The sequence below is a fragment of the Otolemur garnettii genome, unplaced genomic scaffold (genome assembly GCF_000181295.1).
Source record: "Otolemur garnettii isolate 467f Iridium unplaced genomic scaffold, OtoGar3 scaffold00034, whole genome shotgun sequence".
NCBI classification, from domain to species: Eukaryota; Metazoa; Chordata; class Mammalia; order Primates; family Galagidae; genus Otolemur; species Otolemur garnettii.
The window spans coordinates 6,072,828-6,097,859 of record NW_003852429.1 but is presented as its reverse complement, the minus strand read 5'-3'; the positions used below and the strand labels follow the sequence as shown (position 1 = coordinate 6,097,859).

The following is a 25,032-nucleotide window of genomic DNA, read 5'->3' as shown; positions in this document are numbered from 1 at the left end:
TCCGTGAAATTGCGAGAAAATTATTCTCAATTTTAATAGTCAACTAACTTAACCGAAGAGCAATCGTACCTTTTATTTTGTTAGTGCTTTACAGATTCCTAACACAGGATCAAGTACAAATATGATCTTCTCTTTATATATCTTCATCAAAATAAAATAAGTGGAGTATGACAGGCTGTAAAACACATTCTTTTCTTATTGGTATGCCCACCTGTTCCAGATCATTTGCAGGGCTGCCAGTAACAGAAGGAAGTGGCATAAATGAAACATCTTTTTTTCGGTGAGATTCTCTTGCAAGATCCACAGAGAACATCAACCATTATTTCCTAAAGCCAATCAAAGATCTTCCATGCCAATGTACCCATCTAGACAGCTACGCGAGCTGGTCTTATTTCCCCCAGGTATGGCTGTCCCAGTCACGTGGTGCCTATGCTGCTTCATTAGGCAGAACCAGCAAAGGCAGCCCTCTGAAATGGTGTGCCCTTCATTCCAAATAAAAGAAAAGCATTTCATTTTTTTTTTCCTGCACAAGGCAATGAAAATTGCTGTAGCTTAGCAAGAGGATAATGGACGTGCATCAGTAGGCTGTAAGAGGCTTAAAAGTTGTATTATACTGTGTCCCTTTCATGAACACGACCTGGGGCTCCTCACAGATTCCTGAGGTTTCACTGACAAAGAAGTAAGACGACTGTACCTCCCACCCTCTCCTCATGGACTCCCACCCCATCTGTACTGAACATCCTGTTCCAAGACAATGTCCCTCAGGAACTGTAATTTTCTGATTAATGTTATACTGTGAGAAGATTCAAAGTGGCTGAGCAGGTCACTCCATTCCCTAAAGAACCATATTTGTGAGGCAGCAGAGTCCGAGCCTGAATTTTCTCACTTATGTGTAAAATATCCTGTTTTAAAAGCTACCTTTTGGGGTAATTATTATAACTTACTATGCAGACTATGTTAGGAAAAATTAAATTTGTTGAATCCTTAAGAAATGTTTTCAATTTTTGAGGGGAAAAGGAGTTTAATTTCATGCTCAAAGCATCACAAGGTTCAAAGAAAACTTCATCCTTCCTGACATGCCATTTTTTGAATATCTAATGGTTAATTTTGTGCAAGATAAAAACATATCTTTAGCCCATATTTATTCAGTAAAAGCCCACATTTATTCAGTGAAAAGTAGCATTATGTTTACAAACAGTACTAGAGCCAAGTGTGGCAGCATGCACCTATAGTTACAGCTACTCAGGAGGCTGAAGTGGGAGGCTCACTGGAGCTCAGGGGGTTGAGGCCAGACTGGGCAATATAGTGAGACTCCCATCTCAGAAAAAAAATAAAAGAGTGCTAAATATGAATCAAGGGATTTGAGTTGATGTTGAAATCATGAAACTAACTAATATCTGTCTTTGGTTAAACATAACTCTTTGACCTCATATTTTACATATATAAATTAAAAGTTCAGACTAAATGATATTAACATCCCTTCAAACTCTAAAGTTCCATCGCTCTGATTGGTAAGGAACAGTATGAATAAAAATTATTTCTTATTTTCTTTAACAGTTAGTAAACCACAATGAAATGAATTTTCTCTCTAGAGGATTGATCTAGGTGATACAATTTGTCAATATACCTCCTCAATTACCAAAAGACCCTATTTCTTAAAGGTATGATTAACCAAGTCCATTCATTAAGAATTCAAGAAGTGGGCAGTGCCTGTGGCTCAAGGAGTAGGGCGCTGGCCCCATATGCCAAGGGTAGTGGGTTCAAATCCAGCCCCAGCTAAAAAAAACTGCCAAAAAAAAAAAAAAAAAGAATTCAAGAAGTATAACAAAGTCAGCAGAACTTGCCATGTGGGTTTAAAGAGATATTGGAAGGCTCTTTCTCATTTTTGACTTTGCCATCCTCTGAAAGGAATTTGGCTACTACCCAGTTTAATTTACGTAACACTTTGTTGCTTATGTTTAACATAATTGCAAACATGACATGCCTTTATAACTGAAACCTAAGCATTAATGGTCTACTTTTTCATTTTATCAAGCCTAGCTATGTGAGGAAAGGAAGCTCACCATGGATTTTGGTAAATAAATAAATAGCAGCATTCACAGTACAATTACAGTAGAAATCATTAGCTCATAGGGTTCTAGACTGATGATATTTATAAATCATAAGATTTCATCCCCAACACAAGCCTTATCACATGACATGTTTTCAAGCCTCAAATATCCACCAAATATTATTTCATTCTCAGAACTATAACCTTCATAAGCCAATACAAGAAGGGTTTGACAACTAAAACAAAGACGGGATGAGTAGCTGAATGCTTTTGAAATTAAATAGTGAAGACTTCTTAAAATTAACCTCTGCTGAAATATCCTCTGTAAGTCCTCAAACTTAATATTTTGCAAGAATTAATAGTTTGAAAATTCTTAACTGATTTACATAAGATGATTCAGTGGTTTTCTCTCCTGTCCACCCTCAATTTCTTTTCTGACCACATTTATAACAGCACCAGTTTATCTTCTGCTTATTCTAAAGATAAAATAATGTGCTTTAACATACTAAATTTTACATTGTTTAAATCCATTCACTTTATTTCCATGGTACTTTATTTTCAGATGTGTTCACGGTGCTAGTCACAAATTCAAGAAACAATTTGTCCAATCAGTGAACAATACTCATGCAAAGATGAAACAATATTGAGTCCAAAGCTGATATCTCAAAATCCAATTGAGAAAACAATGTCATCTGATAATGAGAGTGAAACACAGAAAGCATCCTTTAAAAAAGACAATTCAAATAAAAGTGCGCTCACATTTCACAGGTCCACGGGCATTGCTGGGCATGTTCTTGGGTCTTGAAACAATGATAGTCCAATTTCATTCCTGAGAGTAGACAGATGGTAACAGGGAGAGGGTGATTTGGGAAAAGGTGAGAAGACAGGATTCCACATGAGGGTCTTTCTTTATTTCATTCTTGCTTCCTTTACTCTTTCTTCAATTGTTGATTCATCAGAAATTGAACAAACATATGTACACCATGGAATATTATTCAGCCATTAAAAAAGATGGAGACTTTACATCTTTTGTATTAACTTGGATGGAGATGGAACATATTCTTCTTAGTAAAGTATCACAAGAATGGAGAAGAAAGAATCCAATGTACTCATTCTGATATTAAGCCTGTAGACAATCTAATACCTACCCTCACAAGAGAAAAATTCAAATTAATTCAAGGTGGGGGGGGCAGGGGAATGAAGGAGTAGGGAGAGGAGAAGAGGGAGGGGGTTGGGAGGTTATACTGTATGGCACAACTCTTAGGGGTGGGACATAATTATAAGAGGACTTTACTTAACCAATGCAATCAGTATAACCAAATTCTTCATACTCTCAATGAACCCTAATCAATAAAATAAAAAAGTAAAAAAATTAAAAAATACATTGAATAAACACTATTCCTAAGGCTTACATTTACATTTATACACACACACACATGCACATACAAGGTGGACATTATGTCTGCATGCAATGTGAAATTACACATTATTTTAAATTGCACGTGAATCTATGGCCACCCCTGTGTATGCACAGATACAGCATATGTGCAAATGCATATTTCCATTTCAGAATTGAAATTATTCCCTGTTAAAACTGTTCAATTCAGTTGGAGATATTTCTATTGAGTGTCTATGAAATACTGAAAGAAGGAGTTTCAATTGAAACCACTGAACTTGTCTCCCTCATCTTCTCCATGGTTTTGATACTCTCTGATCATGAAAATTCTCTTTATTATGGCTTCTATCACAGCACATACTTGCTCCTGATTTTTGTCTTAGCTATCTGTCCATTGATCCTATTTCTACCCAAGAATCTTCTTAATCCATCTCCATTTCTAAGTGTTAAGTGTCTCAGAATTGTACCATCACTGCTGTTTTCAAAACCTCAAAGCAACTTATTTAATAGGCTTATTTAATAAGCAATTGTGAGCACTTATTTTGTGCAAGATACTATGCTAGGAGATGTTACAGCTCTTGTAGAATGTGTCTAGCAGGTTTTCCAGTTCTCACTGGAAGACCCGCCACACACACAAAATGATACTATGCTAGGTATGGGGTGTGAAAGGTGAACATCTATTGCACCCCTAATAGGTACCAAATATTCGGTATACCACATGACTGTCACAACTCTATCAAGTGGATACTATTATTATTCCCACTTTACCAGTGGAAGAACCAAAGCCTAATAAATCTGCCTATTTTTAAACAGGTATAGACATGACCCCGGTCTAACCAAGAGCCAAGTGTAAGTTCTTCATCATTACCACCATTACAAACAAATAAGTATATGAGGACATAAGAATGGTTGACCCCTAAAGAGATAAAATGATGGTTTATATTTCATCAGATGAAATTTATAGAAACTTTATAAACAGCTCTCCCCTTTTAAGCTTTGAAAGCTCACAAAGAATATTTTAAGTTCCAACATTAACAGATTATTTCATTAAATTTCAGTATTAACAAATATGTTCACTTCAAAGACATAGCCTGGATTTAGAGTTGAATCTCATAAAATAATGTAACTTTTTGGAAGTCACTACATTGTAGGATGCTAGTACAAATATCTAGAAGCTAAACTGCGGAATACTTATCAAGATGCAACTTCTATTAAAAACATAAAAGTGTATTTCAATGTACAGTTGCATATGTAAGTTGTCTACATAACATGTTTAACAAATGTTGATCGAATGAGTCAATGTGGACACAGAACACAGGGGATTTCCTGGACATTTTTTGTCTGCCTTCCACAATATCCAGAGACAACAGTATGGACTATGTCACATAAAAATTATATTTAGAGAAACTTCTTCCTCAAGACTCTTAATACTGATACACAGGTTTCTTTAACTTAAGGATGTCCAACCTTTTTATTCTCTACTATACATTAGAAAAATAAGTGTTGTCTTGAGTCAAGCATTAAGTATACAAACACTAATAAGGAAAGGTAATTAACAAAAAAGAAGTTCCGTTTATACTTTTCATGATATCTGACACCAGAGATAAGCAAAATATGTCATCACAAAATCCCTATGCAGCCCACAGGCTGTAGGTTGGACACCCCTAATCTAATTCAAAAATCTGCTTTCTCCCACCCACTAAGGCATGAAGACATGCTGTGTTTAAATAAGTCATCACTGATTCTCTTTTACATTTTGCAATTCTCGTTACCTGAAAGGAACACTAACAGCATTTTTAAAAATCAGGACATTCCAGGGAAAATTGAGAATAAATAAAGCACGAGTTTCTATCTTGCTATTAAATTTGTCTAAGTCAAAGAGCTCCCTGGTTATGAAATGCAAATAATAGCTAAAACATTCTGCTAAACCAAAGTCTTAATGCAAAATGGATACACATAGCACTTTAGTGTTCTAGTTTATAGCTAATAGCACTGGCATTTCACAGGCATGAAAACAAACTAAGTACTATAATTTTATGAAACTAAGCAAAATGCACAAAAGTAGATAATGGTAGCATTCACTAGTATTTGAGAATAAGGAAATCAGTATCAGGGAGCCTAACAATCATGGTAGAAGTCTTATACTCTTTGAAGTATTAGTTAAATGTTTTTGTATTGTTTTCATATTAACGAGCTGTCATAATTATCTGTGTGTGATACCAGATTAATGTCTGAATAAAAACATCAAACTGATTAGAAAATGCTGAGACTGTAATTAAACTGAACTAATCCAAAATAAACACAACGGTTTAATGCCATTAATATTCCAGCTCCTTAAACAGTTGTGGTACCTAACATAAAAGGATTACACATTTTAAGGAAACTGTATTAATCACATAGCTGAAAAGTAAATTAGAAAATAAATCTCCAAAGTCTTATTGAACTAATGTGAGGATCTTATTTCTTATAGCCCTAACTTTGCACATCTCTAAATTTCACTTTCTTGTGGGAAGGAAGAAGGAAGAAACTGATTCAAAACTCACCTCCAAAAGTTTATAAATTTGAATGGCTTTTAAACAAAAAACTAAAGACCACACCAAAGGCTCTTGAAAGGAAATGTAAACAATTCTTGAAAATCTTCAAATGTTTTCCCCTTTTCCATGGCCAGGCCTTTAATATCAGCAAAACAATCATTCCAAAGATTCTTGCTTTGCTCTGCCTTAGGTAATCTTTTTGACAAAGAAATGAATTTTCTATCAGCAAAGGAGGTAAAATGTAGGCTGTATCGTATTTTGCTGTGTATAGTGTATACTATTTTGCCCAAATTTTTGAGGGGACAATAAGGAGGACCAGAGAAGCCTCTGACAAGCACATCTATCAGGAGAGGGGGGCAGTGACAGGGCGGGCAAGGTGTGTGGCAGGTCCCCACCTGGATGCCCACAGGCTGAGAGGCCTCAGAGCTCTCACCTCACCGGGCACACACACGGACATCTTGGCCGTGCCCCCGTATGTGGTGGGGGAGAGAAGGGCTCCCAGGAGAGAAGGAAGGGACAGCCTTCACAGAGCAGCAGGTGGCTGTGGGAGGGCAGCACGATCTTCACTTTTCCATGGGGAGCTTTAGCCCACCCCAGATGTTGTCTCTCCTGGCCAAAAGCCAGCCGCTTTCTTGAGGGATGTTTTCTTGAAAGTTTATGCCAAAAGTGTGGTGTGCCTTATACAGAGGAGCACGTTATACACAGCAAAGTGATACTTAATACTTGAGAAAAAAGCGTCTGTACCTTTTGATCATAAAAGGTTGTTATTAAGAAGTATCCATGTCTGGCAGAAAGCTCCTGAATCTGCTTGTATTCCACCAATAAATGACGTTCTTTGGCACCTCTTAGAAAACAGGCGTGGTGTTAGATCCAGAAGGTACCAGATAGAGACGCGAGGGCCTTTCCTGCCAGGAGTTCCCACCCATCATCAGTAAACATGGTAGTATTCACATTTCACCCCGTAGCGATATCTTCATATTGTTCACCCCCAACAAAATTCACATTTGTGAATCTTATAAAAGCCAATTCATAAAAAAATTTATACAGCTGTCCACATGAGCTAAGTTTTCAAATGTTCGTACCCATGAGGGGGTATGTGGACACAAAACATAGAACTAGCTCTGAACTTAAGGCAAAGAAAAAAATACGTATATAAAGTTTGTTGACTTGGGTGGTTCCCCGCCCTTGGGTCTCTTTGGATATCTAACACGAAATTTTCCTACCTGACCTACTTTCCCCTAGCACACTGGCGCTGTCCTCTGACTCAGTGTGCTTTTGTTTGGGTGAGGTTTTCACTGTTTTTAAGGTGCTGACCTTTCGGTACCCGTATCCTGCCCTTCCTTGTTGACCTATTTGCTGCCCCAGAACTCCCTCATGTTGCCTCCCAATTTTTTCTTCCCTATATTATTCTACAAAACATCTTCCATTCCTCTCATGCCACGACTCTCACTTAACTCTGAAAATTTTCCCTAATTCTTCATCATACTGACAGGTGAGAGTTTGCAACAAAAGGTTCAGAAAGATATCAGCACACTCTTTAAAATGTTAAGTAATTTCTCTCACTCTTGTCAAGTCAAGAGGGATATTCAAGCCAGGTCTTTCCAGGACAAGAGCTTCCTCTTGAGAGTACGTTAGGCTTTTTTGGAAACTCCCTTAAAATATTTGGGTCACACAGTATGCACTAAATTGTGTCCTAGGGGCATATAAGGCATGGAGCATCCTCCAGAGGAATTCATCTTATTCCTAGGGGATAGTGATTTTTTTAAAATCCCAAATAAAATGTGATTTGCAATGAATTAATTGGAGGATAACTTCCTCAGTTCTTTATATGGAATTTGGAAAAAAGGTTGAATGTTAAAACGTATGGCCTTTCAGAAATGTTTTATAATTACAACTCCCCTCATAAGAACAACAGATGCTGAAAGAAATCACTATTCTACACAAACAGTTCATTTTAAAATAAATCAATTAGAAGACGTTACTGAAGACAAATAAAAATATCGAGACATTTCTCATTTATATTCAAAGCTAAGGATTAAGGAGAACAACCCAATTACTCATCCAATCTGCCCATTTAAGTACCTGTCAACTAAAGGGATTAATATGCCTTATGTTTATGGAATTGGGGGCAGCTCTGCCACAGTCTTTGCCTGAGAACCATTAACAAACACATTTTCTAAGTATGTAGTAACATTTCTTAGCTGTCACTACTGTAATGACCCTGATACAAGCTACTGAAAGCATTAAAATTTCACAGCTATAGTATGTATTGTTGTATGTAGAAGGTGAAGGCTTCCACCTCACTCACAGAAAAAAAGATAGTTGTTCTCTCAAAAAAAAAAAAAAAAGAAGAAGAAGAAGAAAAAGAAAAAATACCAGTTGCTTCAAATACCTAATTCATAAAAACTAATTATTCTCACAAGGATTTTTTTTTTCTTTCTTGGAGAGATAAATTAAAACAAGTTTAGGAAGGAAATGATTAAGTCACAAAAGTGTAAAAATGTAGAGAACTGCATAATGTAGACTCTGAGTTACTAGAGATACCATATGCGGCATCTGCAAATGATTATCACTCTCAGATGGTAGCAACACCTGCTTTGGCTCTGGTCTTGGTGTGAAACTCTGAAACAAAGGTATTGATACTTTCCCAGAGTCTAGTTGAGGATAAGTAAACCATTTTGGCAGTGACTTCCTCCCACTCACAAATGGAATAAATGCATAATAAATGTGCTGCACGTGTACAAATAATTTGATTGTTACATAAGTATTCAAATCACACAAAAATAATCAATAGTAAAAACAAACAAGCCAATTGGAAATTGACAAAAGACGTGAGCAGACACTTCACAAAGGTACAGGTATACACGGCCAATAAGCTCATGAAAAGAAGCCCACCCCCCATCATTAGTTAACATGAAAATGGAAATGAAAACTATAATGGGATCTTTTTCGTGCCCACATGCATGAGTAAAACTACAAGGACTGGTAAGCAACTGGAAATGTCATATTACAGTGAGAACATAGAAATAGCGAAACCATTTTAGAAACTGCTAGGCTATTTCTTTAAAGGCTATTAGGTATCTACCCTATGAACCAGTGATTCTATGCCTGCATGTTACCCAGTGAAAGGAAAACACATATCCACAAAATGGGGTGTATAAGGATGTCTTGCAATTTTATTCATAAAAGCTCCCAAACTTGAAACAACCTACATATTCATCAATAGGAGAATGGATAAAGGAATTTTGTATTCATGTAACAGACTATCATTCAAGAACAAAAAAGAAATTGAGCTACTGACACACACAACAACATGGGTGTATGTCAAAAATATGTTGCAGAAAAGATATGAGACACAAAAGAGTATGTACTCTATGATTCCATTCATCTAAAATTCTATCAAAGGCAAAACTAATCTTTGGTAGTAGAAATAAGAAAAATGGTTTTCTCCAGAGGACAGGGATTAACTGCAAAGGGGCGCAAAGGACTTTCTGAGGTTCTGTTTCATGATTGCGATGTGGATTACACGGATATATACAGTTATCAAAAGTCATCAAGCAGCATGCTTAAAATTAAATTATACACAATAGAATACAAACCTAAAACTGATCAGCCATGTCAATATGAACTACTCCAAACCATTTAACGATAATAATTAAAACTTATATAGTATTCACTATGCAACGGACTGTCCTAAGGCCACATATTATCTCACTTAATCATCATAACAATGTCATGAGCTAAGGGTCCTTGCCATCCCCATTTTATAGATGAGAATCTGGCAGCTAAATAACTTGACTCAAGATCTCCTAGCTTGTATATCATCTATATAGACCATCAGTAAGTCAACATTTCTTACATCAACTTTAAAGAGTCCTAAGTAGTTCAGAGTTCAGGTTGATAAACTCTTTAATTTGCAATCTACTAAATTAAGATTGCCTGAGGGTAAATAATGAATGAATTCATTATAAAGTATTTCTGGTTCGTGAATGCGTATGCTTGTGACAAATATGACACTCAATAAATAAAGCTATATGAAACTGAGAAAGGGGAGATTTACTGAGATTTAGCTTCCAGACTGTCGAGGCAGGACAGATGGGCAGAGCTCTGGCCGACTTATCAGCCTACTAACGGTCATCCATTTCAGGTCCTGACACAGCTGACATTTTGAATGGTGACTTGGATGATGAGAAAACAAAGAATGTTTTATTAAGTCTTTATTGACATCCAACTTGGAAGGCTTAGAGGGTCTGACACAGTTTCAAATGACCCCTATGAGTTGGAGTTAAAAATAGAATGATGTTCAATAGTAACAAAGATAGGTCTTTTCAGTTAGGGAAAGAGGAAAAAAAAGCTGTAAGGCACAAAAGATAAGTCTTTTGTTAAAAGAGTTCAAAGACACCCAATATAAGGAGGATGCAGCCTCTTCTAGACCCTCCCTGTCTCCGCACCACTTTAATTACATGTACTTTAATGTCTTCTCAATATTCTTGCAAATAAACATACGATAATAAATATATTTTAAATTGCTGGTAGATTCTTATTCAAATAATTCTGTTCTCATTCCATGTAGATGTGGTTCACAAAAGAAGACTTTTATATTTTAACTGTTTATATTGTTCCCATCTATCTTCATTATCTTGAAAATTAACATTACTGGTCTGAGTCTGGGGTGGGGGCAGCCTACTTTTAGAACAGCAAAAAGAAAATGCCTTGAAATCTGTCAAGACTCAAGGACATCAGAGTGACTAAGATGGGAGGAGAAGAACAAATTGCAGAAACTACCACGTATTTTCCATATTTTCTGGTTCTCCAGTTTGCAAGAGAATTACTCTAATCTCCCAATCCCAAAACCACAAAGCCCTGTGCCTTTACTGGGATTTTTCTTTAGCCATTTAGTCTCAATGCTTCCTCCCTTGTCTCTCCTCCCCTGTGGCCTAGTCTCCCCATCAACATACTTTTTCTGATAGGCTCCTCTTATAAGTTCTCTAATTATAGCCATTACCAACTCCCCAGTTCCCATCAATGCTGATAAGTTCCTGTTATCACCTAATTATCTCCATTACCCACTTCCTTATCCGCACTAATCAATTAATCCATGAATCAGTTCACAAACATCAAATTAATACCTACCAGGATGTACTACTAGATATTATGGGGTATAAAACTGGTATATGACATTGTTCCCTAACCCCAAGGAATTTCCAGTCTCTTTGGGGAGCCTGAATATGTGTGCATGTGTGTGTGTGTGTGTGTGTGTGTGTGTGAGAGAGAGAGAGAGAGAGAGAGAGAGAGAGATTTGAGCACTACGGAATCCAAAGGTGTGTTCCAGCATATTGAGAGGAGCAGAGAGCTCCTGCTGAAGACTTGAGCTTCCCTGGGTGTAAGAAGGACAGAACTCAAACATTTGGTAAGTTATAAAAACAAAATCTGGAGGTAGAAATGGTAAGGCCAATCTCCCTAAACAGAAAGGGTTCTCCCGTCTACTGATGGCCCATGGGAACAAGGAGAGTGTGACCAATGGTACCAGCCAGTGGACATGGGAGATTCTTGAACATCTCCAGGCCCTCTCATCTGTCAACAGTCAGTGACTTTCCACATTAAGTGGGGCTCAGGTTCAGGCCAAATGTTCAACTATTTTCTTTGTATTTGTACAAAGCAAATTTGGGCATTTCCTCACTTTTGTATAAGTAAATGGTATTAAAGAACATTTACACAAATTAGGCTACTTTTCAGAGCAATCTTATAAAAATCTCATAATTCATAATTCACAGAGGCAATGTACAAAGAACACTATAAAAGTTTCAAGATGGAAACTTGTGACGTGGTCCATTATGACACTTCCACAAAACTATAGCCATCAGCATCTTTTCTGATTCACCTGTACAAGTTTCAACTTGGTCTGCTTATTGGTGTTGCTGGGAGGGCTTCATTGGTTTCTGTCCATGCAGATTTTTTGTTTCTTAATTTTTGTATATCTCAAAACTTTTGTTAAGTACACAAGTAATATGGTATAAACAAATGGGAATCGGAAATAGTCAAGAAATCTTTTCATTATTCTAAACCTTGTTACAAACAATTTATATTAACTAAATTTTCACATGTATAAAACACTAATTCTAGTGCAAGTCTAAAAGGATCTGTTTTATCTCTGTTTATCACATGCAATAATGAAAAATTATGAATCACTCTTTAAAAAATTTAAAACTAGATTTTATTTTGCTCTAATTACAAATTAAAGATATAGCTTAATGACTAATACTAAAGTGGCAAAAATTGGTCAAAGTTAGACAAGTATTCAGAAATTTGAATTGTTGAGTGTATTAGTTAGGGCTTCAAACAGCTTAAGACGTGCGATAAATTATTAGTATGTTTTTATTTCAGGTTAACATGAGGGTACAAACAACCAAGTACAATATTTGAAATTTGTTAAGTATAGTCCCTCTTGTAGTTATGCCTGGTACCCAAAAGGTGTGACATACACCCCTACATTGTGCCCATTCAGTGGGATCACCCTAAATCCCCCATCTTCACTCCCTTCTCCCTCATTCCCATGCCCCAACTTGAATTGAAATGAGTTTTTCTCCTATGTGGGAGTGAATTAGATCATCTACTGGCTTCATATTAGTACTGAGTACATTATATACTTGCTTTTCCATTTTTATGATACTGTACTGAGAAGAATATGTTTTAGCCCTATCCAGATTAATACAAAATATGTGAAGTTATCATCTTTTTATGGATGAATAGTATTCCATGGTATGCATATACTACAGCTTGTTAATCCATTTCTGAGTTGATGGGCATTTAGGTTGTTTCCATATCTTGGCAATTGTAAATTGACCTGCAATAAACAAATGTGCAAAATGTCCTTATGATAAAATGATTTTTTTTCTTCTGAGTCAATGCCTAGTAGTGGAATTGCAAGATCAAATTGGAAGTCTAATTTGAGTTCTTTGAGGATTCACCATACCTCCTTCCAAAGAGGCTATATTAGTTTGTAGTCCCACCAATGGTGTAAAAGTGTTCCCCTCTCCCCACATCCATGCCAGCATCTGCAAATTTGGGACTTTGTGATGTGGGCTAATCTCACTGGGATTAGGTGATATCTCAGGGTGGTTTTGATTTGCATTCTCTGATGACTAGGGACTAACAAACATTTTTTCATATGTTTGTTAGCCATTTGTCTGTCAATTCATGTCTCTTGCCCAGTGATAGATGAGATTGTTACCTCTTCATTGTTGTTGCTGTTCTTGATTAATCTGAATTCTCTACAGATCCTAGTTATCAAGCCTTTGTCAGATTCATAGTATGCCAATATCTTTTCCCATTCTGAAAGTTGTCTATTTGCTTTGATTATTGTGCCTTTAGCTGTGCAGAACATTTTCAGTTTAATTAAGTCCTATTTGTTAATTTTTTATCATCACTGCAATTGCCACAGAAGTCTTCTTCAGAAAATCTTTCTCCAGGATGACATCTTCAGGAGTTTTTCCCACACTTTCTTCTAGGATTTTTATTATTTCATACCTTAGTTTAAAACTTTTATCCACCTTGAATACATTTTTGTAAGTGGTGAATGATGTGGGTCAGGTTTCAGTTGTTTATGTGTGGTTATACAGTTGTCCCAGCACCATTTATTGAACAGGGATTCTTTTCCCCAGTGTATGCTTTTGTTTGTTTATCAAATATCAGATGGTTATAAGATACTGGGTTTCATTTCTTGGTGTACTAGTTCATTCCAAATGTCTATGTCTCTATTCTTGTGCCAATACCATGCTGTTTTGATCACTACGGACATGTAGTATAGTGTGATACCCCAGCTTTGTTTTTATTACTAATAATTGTCTTGGCTATATGGTTTTTTTTTTCTTGGTTCCATATGAAATGAAGAACTATCTTCCAAATCTTCCAAGTATGATGTTGGTATTTTAATAGAGATGGCATTGAATCTGGAGATTGCTTTGGGAAGTATAGTCATTTTAACAATTTTGATTCTTCCCAACCAGGATCATGGTATGCTCTTCCATTTACTAATGTCTTCTGCTATTTCTTTTCTTAGAGTTTCATAATTCTCTTTGTAGCAGTCCTTCACCTCTTTTGTTAGGTATATTCCTAGGTATTTCATTTTCTTTGATGCTACTATGAAGGGAATTGTGTCTCTGATGAGTTTCTCTACTTGGCTGTTACTGACATGTACAAAGGCTACTGATTTGTGAACATTGGCTTTATGTCCTGAGATGGTACTGTATTTCTTGATCAATTCCAAGAGTCTTGTGGTTGAGTCTCTGGGGTTCTCTAAGATCATATCACTGGTAAAGAGTTAGAGTTTGACCTCCTCTGGCCCCCATTTAGATACCCTTTATTTCCTTCTCTTGCCTGATTGTATTGGTAGAACTTCCAGCACTATGTTGAACAGTAGTGGTAATAAAGGACAGCTTTGTCTGGTTCCATTTCTACATGGAAAAGCTTTCAGTTTTACTACATTCACTATAATATTAACTGTGGGTTTGTTGTAGATGGCATCAACTAGCTTACAAAATGTGCCACCTACGCCTATATTCTTAAGGGTTCTTGTCAGAAAAGGATGCTAAATTTTACCAAATTTTTTCTGCATCTATTGAGACGATCCCATATAGTCTTTATTTTTGCTTTTATTGATATAGTGAATTACATTTATGGATTTGCATTTGTTAAACCAACCTTGCATCCCTGGGATGAAGCCTACTTGATTGTGATATATAATTTTTTTAATGTGTTGCTTTAATCTATTGGCTAAGATTTTGTTGAGTATTTTTGCACCCATATACATTAGTGAAATTGATCTGTAGTTCTCTTTTTTCAATTGGGTCTTAATCCAGTTTTGGTATCAAGGTGATATTTGCTTCATAGAATGTATTGGGGAAGATTCCTTCTCAATGTTTTGGAATAGTTTCTGCAGTGTGGGTATAAGCTCTTTTTTTTTTTCCTTTTGGTTTGTTCTAGTATGAAGCCATCTAGTCCAGGGCATTTTGTTGTTGTTGTTGGAAGATTTTTTATTGTTTCTTCAGTTTCAATGTTTGATATTGGTCTGTTCAAGAGTTTTATTTTTTCTTGGTTAAGTCTAGTGGGAGGGTGTGATTCCAAGTATTGGTCCATTTCCTCCACATTATCAAATTTCTGGGCACAGAATTTCTTGTAATAGTCAGAGATAATCTCTTGTATCTCTGTGATATCTGTTCTTATTTCCCCTTTTACATTTCTGATTAAGGTTATTAGAGATTTTACTTTTTCTCTTTCTAGTTAATCTGACCAAAGGTTTATATTTACCTGTTCAAAGAACCAACTTCTTATTTAATAATTTTCTGAATGCTTCTTCTATTTTCAATTTCATCAATTTCTGATATAACAAACTATTCTAATACAAATCACCAAAAATTAATTGTTTAAAACAACATGTAGTTATTAGAAATCTGCAGTTAGGAATCTGGGCATAGCATAGCTGGGATCTCTTCTCAGGGTCTTGCAAGTTATTAGTCCGGTTCCATTCCTTTCTGGAGCTGGAAGTCCTCTTCCAAGCTCATGTTCTTGTTGGTAACATTCAATTTCTGAGGTCATTGTCTGGGCAATGCCTGGGCACCCTCAACTCCTACAGATGTCCTAGAGACTCTGTGACCAGCAGAAGTATCTCTCACTCCTGTCTTCTATAGGATAACCTGTCTCCAAGAGGGATTTTCCATGTCCTTTTCCATATTACATCAGCTAGAAAAAGTCACTATAAGCAAGTCACTATAAGCTCTGCTCAATGTTCAAGTATAGTGAATCATACAAGAATGTAACTCACTAGGGAGTCCCCTTGGGTTGTGTTCCCACAATGGGAAATGCAAAAGAGTTGGAAATGCTACAACTACAACCTATGTTTCTTCAATCAATGGAAACTTTTAAATGGATATTTAAGAATTAAAATAAGATATGGAAAGATGCTACTAGAAACTTTCTTACAATCTTAGCCTTGACAAGAATAAGAATGGAAAGCAGGATTTGTTCAGCACTTCCTATGCAGAGTACTTTGCACACACAATGTAAATAGTTACAATGACCCTATGAGATGGGACTGTCATCCTTACCTGACAGGAAGAAAAGTTAGGCAAAGACAGGTTTGGTCACTGGTACAAGGCCACATAACTAGAAACAGAACCTGCTCAAAACCATAAACTTAGTTTTCTTGTACAGACAAAGGAAATGTCTTCTAGTTTTATAAACCTAGTAGCTTAGTAACTCAGCAAATCAGAATAGCCTTAGGCCTTAGTTTCCTCATCTGTAAAATGGGGGAGATAAAGATGCCTGGTCGAGATATTGCATAAGATTGTTGTGAAGAGAAAATGATAATGAGGTATGCAAAGCATTTCACACAGCAGCTGACACTCTGTGTGTACCAAGTGGTATTATGGCTGTTCTGTTGGTTGTTCTGTTATGTAAACTAGAAAGTCTTAGACATATGAAAATACAGATAAGGGCAATGAACCTATTAGCTCTTTATGTTTTATTTGTTTTTCTAGCAGGAAATTTTCAGGATTCTTTAGTAATCAGCCCACTACTTTTACCTGGTTAAAAGGCCCTAGAGGCCAGTAAAAGTAATAAATATTCCATGTTTCTTTCTATAGGAAAAGAGATAAAACTTGTCCATAAATAAACTGAAATGTAAAATACATTTTTTAACAATTCACACTGGCAGTTCAAAGAAGTGGACATTTATATGCTTGATAAGAATGTCTGAGTTAACCTTTGTTAAAATATAAAGTATTAAGATAGACAAAAATGGATTATACAAAGATTGAATGGTTCAAAGGGGAAAAAAGATCTTCAGAAATATTTAATAATATGGTCATAACATTACAGGACCCCATGAAAGCTAAATCATACTTAATAAGTCTACACATGTTTTAAAATTAGATACCTACATTATAAATTGTCTAGTCAAAAAGGACAGTTATTTCTAAGACTAGCAGTAACTACTCAAATCTTTTTTTAATTCCCTGACTTCACCTTTGCCATCATGTTTTTTATTTTTAATTGTTTCTAGTCAAATAAATTCTGTCATCATGTGTAAGTTTTGAGTTACACATAAAGGGACACTTCTGAATAGGACACCCATTGTCCTTGACCAAGGACAGAGGGGGAAAACAAGTGGTGCTGAGCTGGTCAACAATGGTTAATAATGGATTGGGTGTCAATTTCCACGGCCAATTTCAAGTTATCAATGGATTTGACCAATCTGGCAATGGGAACTTGTGGCTTCCATTTACCATATGGTCCAAGGAAAAAGATCAAAAGGAAACCATCAAGAAAACACCAAACTTCACCTTAATGTAGTACAACCTTATATGTCTCTATGCTCAAAACTTGGGGTTGCTACACTGAGCGAGGCAAGATTAATTCAGGAAAACTAGAAGTTGTATGTGGTTTTGCTAAGTAAAAAATGTATGAGATGAGTTGAAAATAATGCACTTAAGTATATTAGATAATCTATAAATATTCTGTGAATATGTTAGTATTCACATATGTTCCTATGTTCGTCTCTGACTAACCATAGAAGGTAGGTATCATTTTCCCCACTTCACAGATGAGAAGACAGAGGCTCGGGCAAATTTACCCATAACTAATAAGTGACAGATAGTTCATTTGTTCATCTCTTTGTTACCTCTTCCCTATTTCTCTTCTTCTTTTTTTTTTTATTGTTGGGGATTCACTGAGGGTACAAAGATCCAGGTTACACTGATTACATTTGTTAGGTAAAATCCTTTTTGTAATTGTGTCCTGCCCCCAAAAGGTGTGTCACACACTGTGACTCCCCACCTACCTCCCTCCTTTCCTCTTTCTGTTCACCCCTTCCATGTACTAGGAACCCCCCATACCATGTACTAGGTCACTAACTGTCCTCATATCAGAATTGAGTACATAGGATTCTTGCTTCTCCATTCTTGTGATGCTTTACTAACAATAATGTGCTCCACTTCCATTCAGATTAATACAAAAGATCTAAAGTCCCCCATCTTTTTAATGGCTGAATAGTATTCCATGGTATACATATACCACAGCTTGTTAATCCATTCCTGGACTGGTAGGCATTTAGATTGTTTCTACAATTTGGCAATTGTAAATTGAGTTGTGATAAACAGTCTAGTGCAAATGTCCTTATGGTAAAAGGATTTTTTTCTTCTGGGTAAATGCCCAGTAATGAGATTGCAAAATCAAATGGGAGTTCTCACTTGAATTCTTTGAAGGTTCTCCATACTTCCTTCCAAAAAGGTTGTATTAGTTTGCAGTCCCACTAGCACTATAAAAGTGTTCCCTTCTTTCCACATCCACGCCAGAATCTGCAATTTTGAGATTTTGTGATGTGGGCCATTCTCACTGGGGTTAGATGATATCTCAGGGTTGTTTTGATTTTCATTTCTCTAATAATTAGGAACAATAAGAATTTTTTCATATGTTTGTTAGCCATTCATCTGTCTTCTTTAGAGAGGGTTCTATTCACCTCTCTTGCCCATTGATATATGGGATTGTTGGCTTTTTTTCATGTGGATTGATTTGAGTTCTCTGTAGATCCTAGTTATCCAGCTTTTGTCTGATTCAAAATATGCAAATATTCTTTCCTATTTTGTAGGTTGTCTATTTGCTTTGGTTGCTGTCTCCTTAGCTATACAGGAGCTTTTCAGTTTAATTAAGTCCCATTTGTTTATTTTTATTGTTGTTAAAATTGCCGCAGAAGTCTTCTTCATAAAGTCTCTTCTTTTCCTTCTCCTTCCTTCCCTCTTCCCCATCTCCCCTTGTCTCTCTCCTTCCATTCCTTATACTCTTCATATATACTCTACCTACTCACCCAGCACTATGCCCAAGGCAGTGTCCATATAACCAAGTACATAAATGTAAGTACCACAAATACTTTTTAAAAAATTCTATCCACAAGGAGTCAACACTATTGAGACTGGGAGAGGACAGGGGTCAAGGCAGATCCAGAAAAACAGTTTTGTGATATTAATAAAATGACAGGACAGCTGTGTGGATGGGCACATTGGGCTAGAGCACAGGAAAGTGATGCCATTCACCATGATCAAAGCTGGCATCAAAGCCAGGTTCCAGAAAGCTTTCCTTTAATCTACCACGGGTTTGTTTGACATATTGAGGGATAAAAATCACACAGGTGAAATTGGAGTTAGAGGGGAGAGAGAGAGTAGAAAGAAAGGAAGAAAGTATTTATACTCTAAGAGTAGACTTAGCACTGAAGTACCTACTTAGCATTGAGAATAGAGTTTAATGTGCTACTATTGAATTAACTAATTTGTCTTATTCCAAAGTAGGAACAATTGCAGTTGCTAGAAACTTCATGGATGCTGTAGTGCTAATAAACATCCTTTTTATCATTCTTCAGAAAAAATTTTTACAGTATTATTATTATTATAAAAGATTATCTTTTGACTTAGATGCTAGAAAAGGAAATAGAATGTTTCCAGTACCCTCTGGAGCAAACAGAAATCTTCCAAATAATATAAGAGCATTAGACAAAAGCTTTTCTTTTCAAAAGAACAACAGACTTACAAATGAACACTTAATAATCTTCATGGTGTAAATAAGAAGAGGTGGCAATTATCTTAACTTTTTAGTCACCTCCACCACTTAATCTTTCTTCCTACAGTTAGTAAAATGAAATAATAAAATATATCCATTAGTTTCCACACAGTGCATAAAACTGAATAATTCTGAGTATTTGCTACTACAATTCTCTCACCTGTTAAGAACATTTGTCTTTAAAAGATCCAGTCCTCACTTTGTACATAAAATAAGTTTGAGTTTGCAGTATTCTTACGCTATTCTCTATCATAGTACTAGACAATGTGCCATCAGGCAGGGCACACATTCAAATAGAAGGATCACACCTTAAGCTCTTTATTGCAAAGATTATTGGAAACGAGCTATATACTTGCCTTTGTTCATATTCTGCACAATGGAGATTACACAACTTTATACAAATTATACTTCTAACAGATATGCACCACATCAGCTCTAGAGTTAATTTATCAAACATAAGATGTTTTTTCCAAAAATGAAACGAACTGACTTAAAACTTAGAATACAAAAGATAGGAGAGCCCTGACCCTGCCTGAAGAGTCAGGATGGTAGTAAGGATGGGAAAACAAGCATGCTCCCTTCCTAGAGTCCTAAAGAGTGGCCTGTTTCTCCTCATCCCAAGACATGTTAGCACTTGAAATACTCCTGATTACCAGCTGTGGATATTCTATTGTAGAAAAAATTGGGGAACCTGGGTGAACCTATCTCTGACTAAAGTGCTTTTCTCAGTAGGCACTGAGGACCTTAAGAGTAGTTTGGAGAAGTCCAAGAGGTAAAAGAGCCTCAGCTACTATTGTAAGCTCCTGTTGCCCTCACCATCCCCCTGCCTTTCCCCATTCCCCCACCCTATAGGCAAGCTCCTATTCTCCCTGCCTTCCTCAATTCCCCCACCCTATGGGCAAGTTCCTGTTCCCCTACCCTCTTCCATTCCCCCTCCCTATGGGCAACCTCCTACCCTCTCTTGTTCCCCCACTTTTCTGCCCTACAGGCCTTCCCAGCCATGTTCCCATGCTCTCTAGAATTCAAAGAGGCACGGAAAGTCTCAAGTTTTACAAAACCCCCAAGTTCTCAGTAGATGAACAATGGTGGAAAACTCACCGAGGTTTGATTAATTACTGTTGTATAACCATAACCATTGTAATTTAAGATGTATCCATTAATCAATTATTGTTATATAATCATAACTATTGTGATAGGAGACATATCCATTGACAACCAAGCTAATAATCCTGCCAATGGCAACGTTCCTCATTCCCCCTTACTTGCTTAAGCTATGCAGAGAAAAAAAGGTATAAAAGACAAAAAACCCTGCACTTCTGGGCCGCTTGTCTTAGAACAACAGTCCCCTGCACAGGCGTGAATAAATCACCAATGAATAGCATCTGAGTGGGTCTGAGTTTATTTTTTCATAACTCCAAGCTTATTTCACTACCACCAGACCCAGGCTTTCCCTGCTTCCCCAGTGCAAGTCAAGAGGAGAAGCTCATAGAGCACAAAGGTCCCAATCCACCCAGAGACTGAGAATACTGGAAAAGGTATAGTTTAGTTTCTAGGCATAGTTTGCCTAGTCATTTGAAACGACACCCTATCAAAAATTTCTTAGAACATGTGACGGAGATCATTCCTCCCCACAATAACTTTCATTATTGAACAATTCTCTGGCATCATCAGCTAAAAACGGTCACTAGCATCTTGATGCCCACCAGCCTCATCCATCCACAAAGAAGAAATATTGGTCTGTTTAAACTCTGGGTGGCTCAGTTTCCTCATCCCATCCCTACAACTCTATTTTTAACCTGGAAGTTCATGACTAATATTTCATAAGGATGACAGGAGATTTTATTTTTGCTGTCTCTAAAACAAATCTATCTCCCTTCCACGTTGCAAGCTCTGTGGATTCAGTTTTTGTTTTTTTCCCCCAAAGAACTGTCTCTGGGCCTTACTATCACAACTAAAAGTGGGTAAAAAGGAGTGTCACATATTTTTAATTCTTCAGTGACCACATTTTCCTTCTTTAAAAAGCGAAATCATCAAGATTTCTACTGACAAGCAAGCAACCTTTTATGTTTTCCAAGTATTGCCAAAACACATGCGTGTTTACAAGCATTATTTCAAAATTCATTACATCAGTATGAAGGTAATAATTATTAAGAAAGAATGCAGCCTTTCAAAGTAAAGAGAACAAGTTACACTTTATTCAAACCACCTGCTTCTTAAGTTTTTATAAATTGTATGGCAATCTCCACACATTTAATAGTTCCCCGTGTGCTTAGAATAGCCTCCTTTCTAGGCATGTCTAGGTCCCCTCTGGACTACTATTCCCAGGCCTCTGCAACCCGTTCTTCACACTGCTGGTCAAGTGACCCTTTCAAATGAAACTATGCTAATGTAAACAATTCATAATTGCCAGGTCATAGAAGAAGCCCAAGTGCCCCTTGATCCACAAATGGATCAATAAACTGTGGTATATGTACACCATGGAATACTATGCAGCCCTAAAGAAAGATGGAGACTTTACCTCCTTCATGTTTACATGGCTGGAACTGGAAAATGTTCTTCTTAGCAAAGTATCACAAGAATGGAAGACAAAGTATCCAATGTACACAGCCCTATTATGAAACTAATTTATAGTTCTCAAATGAAAGCTACAACTTAATTCTGGCCTAAGAATATGGAGAGGTGGTGGGGGAGGGGAGGGGAGAAGGGCGTCTGGGTGGTGGGAGGGTGACTGGAAAGATCACCTATATGGTCTATCTAACAAGGGTATAAGCGAACTTTTCTAGAACTAGAGTATAAATGTTTTAACACAATAACTAAGTAAATGACATAAAGTCTATGTTAACCAGTTTGATGAAAGTATTTCAAATTGTATATGAAAACACTACATATAGTATTGTAGTACAGTACAGGCTGTACCCCATGTTTGCATTAATGTATACAGCTATCATTTAATAAAAAATAAATAAATAAATAAATAACACTATGTTTAAAACCCTTGAATGGCCTCTTGAAGCTCGGAGGACAACGAATAAAATCACTGTGGTTTGCTTCCTCCTCCACCTCCAGCCTATCTTCAAATCAGTCTCCTGATGCTTACTGCCCATTCACCATATCAGTTATTGTTAGTTCTTTAAATGTGCCACCTCACCATCTTGCCACAGGGTATTTTCACAGACTATGCAACCCACTGGGTATAATAATCAAAACTCTTTCCTTACCCCAATCCAACTTTATTCACCAACTCAGCCCCACCTAATTCTTCAGGTCTCAGATCATATGTCGCTGTTTCAGAATATCATCCTCTAGTCATTCTTCCTTTACGCCAACCCTCTAGATCATCTGTTTTTGCTAATAAGCTTTCATGAAATCGTTTTCTTCTTTTTCAAGTCCTATTTGTTTGTTTGTGGATAATTATCAAGGGCCACCCTAGTTGTCTAGAAACTCTGTTAAGACAGGGGCCTCATTCTATCCCTAATCATCTTTGCATTTTCCTCACTGACCACCATGACTGGTAATCAAGGAATGCTCAATAATTATTTAATGAATGGATTGATTAGTTAATTTTACCATGTTTGGTTTGACCAGATCAGAGGATCAAATCATAGCAGAGGCCAAGTGGAAATTTGGAAGGCAATCAGCTTACAAGCATGAAACAACAAAAACTTAAACACACACACACACACACACCAGAAAGATTTTATAAAGTATTCTTTCTGGGAGGGTAGTCTTTCTAGGTAGGGGACGAATAAAGACATCAGAAAGAGAAAAATGGAGAGAGGAGAACAGAGTTGGAAGAGCAGTTATTACAGAAGAGAGGGGGCTCCTATTCTCATACACCATGCTAATTCACAAGTATGTCTAGTCACTTAATCTAAGAAAATTTTAACAACTGCCCTTATTACAAAAAGAAGTTCCAACAGGTTTTCTTATTGAGCCTACAAGAATGAAAATCTGTCCCCCTTATATACCATTCAATATGGAAGAGAGAGGGGAGCTCTGCATGCATTTCATTAATTCATTTGTCCTTCCACCAAATACCTACTGTCAATTTCACATTATTTGCAGTAACGATGCTCTGTAAAGTCATTGCAAATTCTGAACTAGCAAATATTGAATCATTGCTTCTAGGAGGAAAAATACAAGATTAAGTTCCTATGAACCTCTTTCCCCAACATTTTCATTAACCAATATCTTTTTTTATGTGTGTTTTCATTTAAAGTTACTTCATTTAAGTATATTTTTGATTCATCAATGTTGAATTCACAGCCAATGAAATTACAACTTATGCCTGAAACAAGGTACTCAAGCACACATATTTTGTCCATAAAACCTTCTTGCACTTAAGAACACTAAACAACACATCAATATAATGTTTCAGAAGGCATTCTATACACAAAAAAATCAATAATAAAAAGAACAAAAATGTGACACTAAATAGATGATGAAAATATGTTGTTTATAGTATGAGAGCTGAAACAAGAAGGCAGAGTGGTGCCTTGCTCAACACCAGCTGAGAACACACGTCTGGCAACTCAGATTATTTTGGACAGTCCACAAACGACCATGAAAGTGCACAAGTACTGATTTTGGAGTCTTGAATGCATTTTAGCAATTAGGTAAATTCTCAAACATGGAATGTGTGAATAGTGAGGATGAACTGTGTTTGAGTTCCACAAAGCGCAAAGTGATGGAAGTACTCAGCCAAAGGGAGAAAACACACAAAAACAAAAAGAAAGCACACGTCTTTAAACTTACATCTACTGAGACTAAAACAACAAACGAGACTGCAAGCCTATCAAGTGAGCACAGAAGAAGATGACATCTCAGAGATAAAGGTGCTGGTTGGACTGAGAGGAACAGAGCAGGGTGGGGGAGCCAGAAGAGGAAGAGGTGGGTGAGTAGAGATGGGTGATGTGGCTGGGATGTCAGGTATCAGAGTCAAGTTAGCAGAAAAGATAGAAAAGGGGTCAAGAAGCAAAGAACATCATATGTGGCTGCAGTAGAGCCTTTTCCTCTCAATGAGAGGAAATAATGACAGGTGTTAAGCCATGGAGTGATGGGAAATTTAGAAAAGTAACTTGGTGATGTAAGAAAGTTCAACTTTTGGGGACCAAGAGAGGAGGGCAGAGACTGGTGATCACTTAAAAAGCTGTGGCAAGTCTACCCAGAGGTGACACAGCCTAGATTATGGCAGTGGCCCCAGAAGGGTAAGGAAATAGACACATACTAGCTTATACTTAGCTACAAACCAATAAAATTTGGTAACAGATTGAGTATGGTACATAACAGAAAACAAAGAGTCTGCTGAAGATTGGAGCAATGATCTCAGAATATTGTAGAAGGTCTGACAGTTAAGTTCAAGAACTCATCATGAAAAAAGTTACTGCATATCTCATTGCTAAATATCATCATGGTCACCTTCAAAGTACTCCCCTCAAGAAGCTGTG

General features: G+C 36.8%; 1 protein-coding gene and 1 non-coding gene across 2 annotated transcripts in view; one reads left to right on the top strand and one right to left on the bottom strand.

The window, feature by feature from the left end:
- The window catches only part of HS6ST3 (heparan sulfate 6-O-sulfotransferase 3), a 703,070-nt gene that overhangs the window by 382,046 nt on the left and 295,992 nt on the right, over positions 1 to 25,032 (bottom strand). The gene's annotated exons all lie outside the window — the stretch shown is intronic.
- LOC111725249 lies at positions 4,011 to 4,072 on the top strand. Its single transcript, XR_002773357.1, has one exon. It is a non-coding gene; the product is annotated as a U7 small nuclear RNA (small nuclear RNA).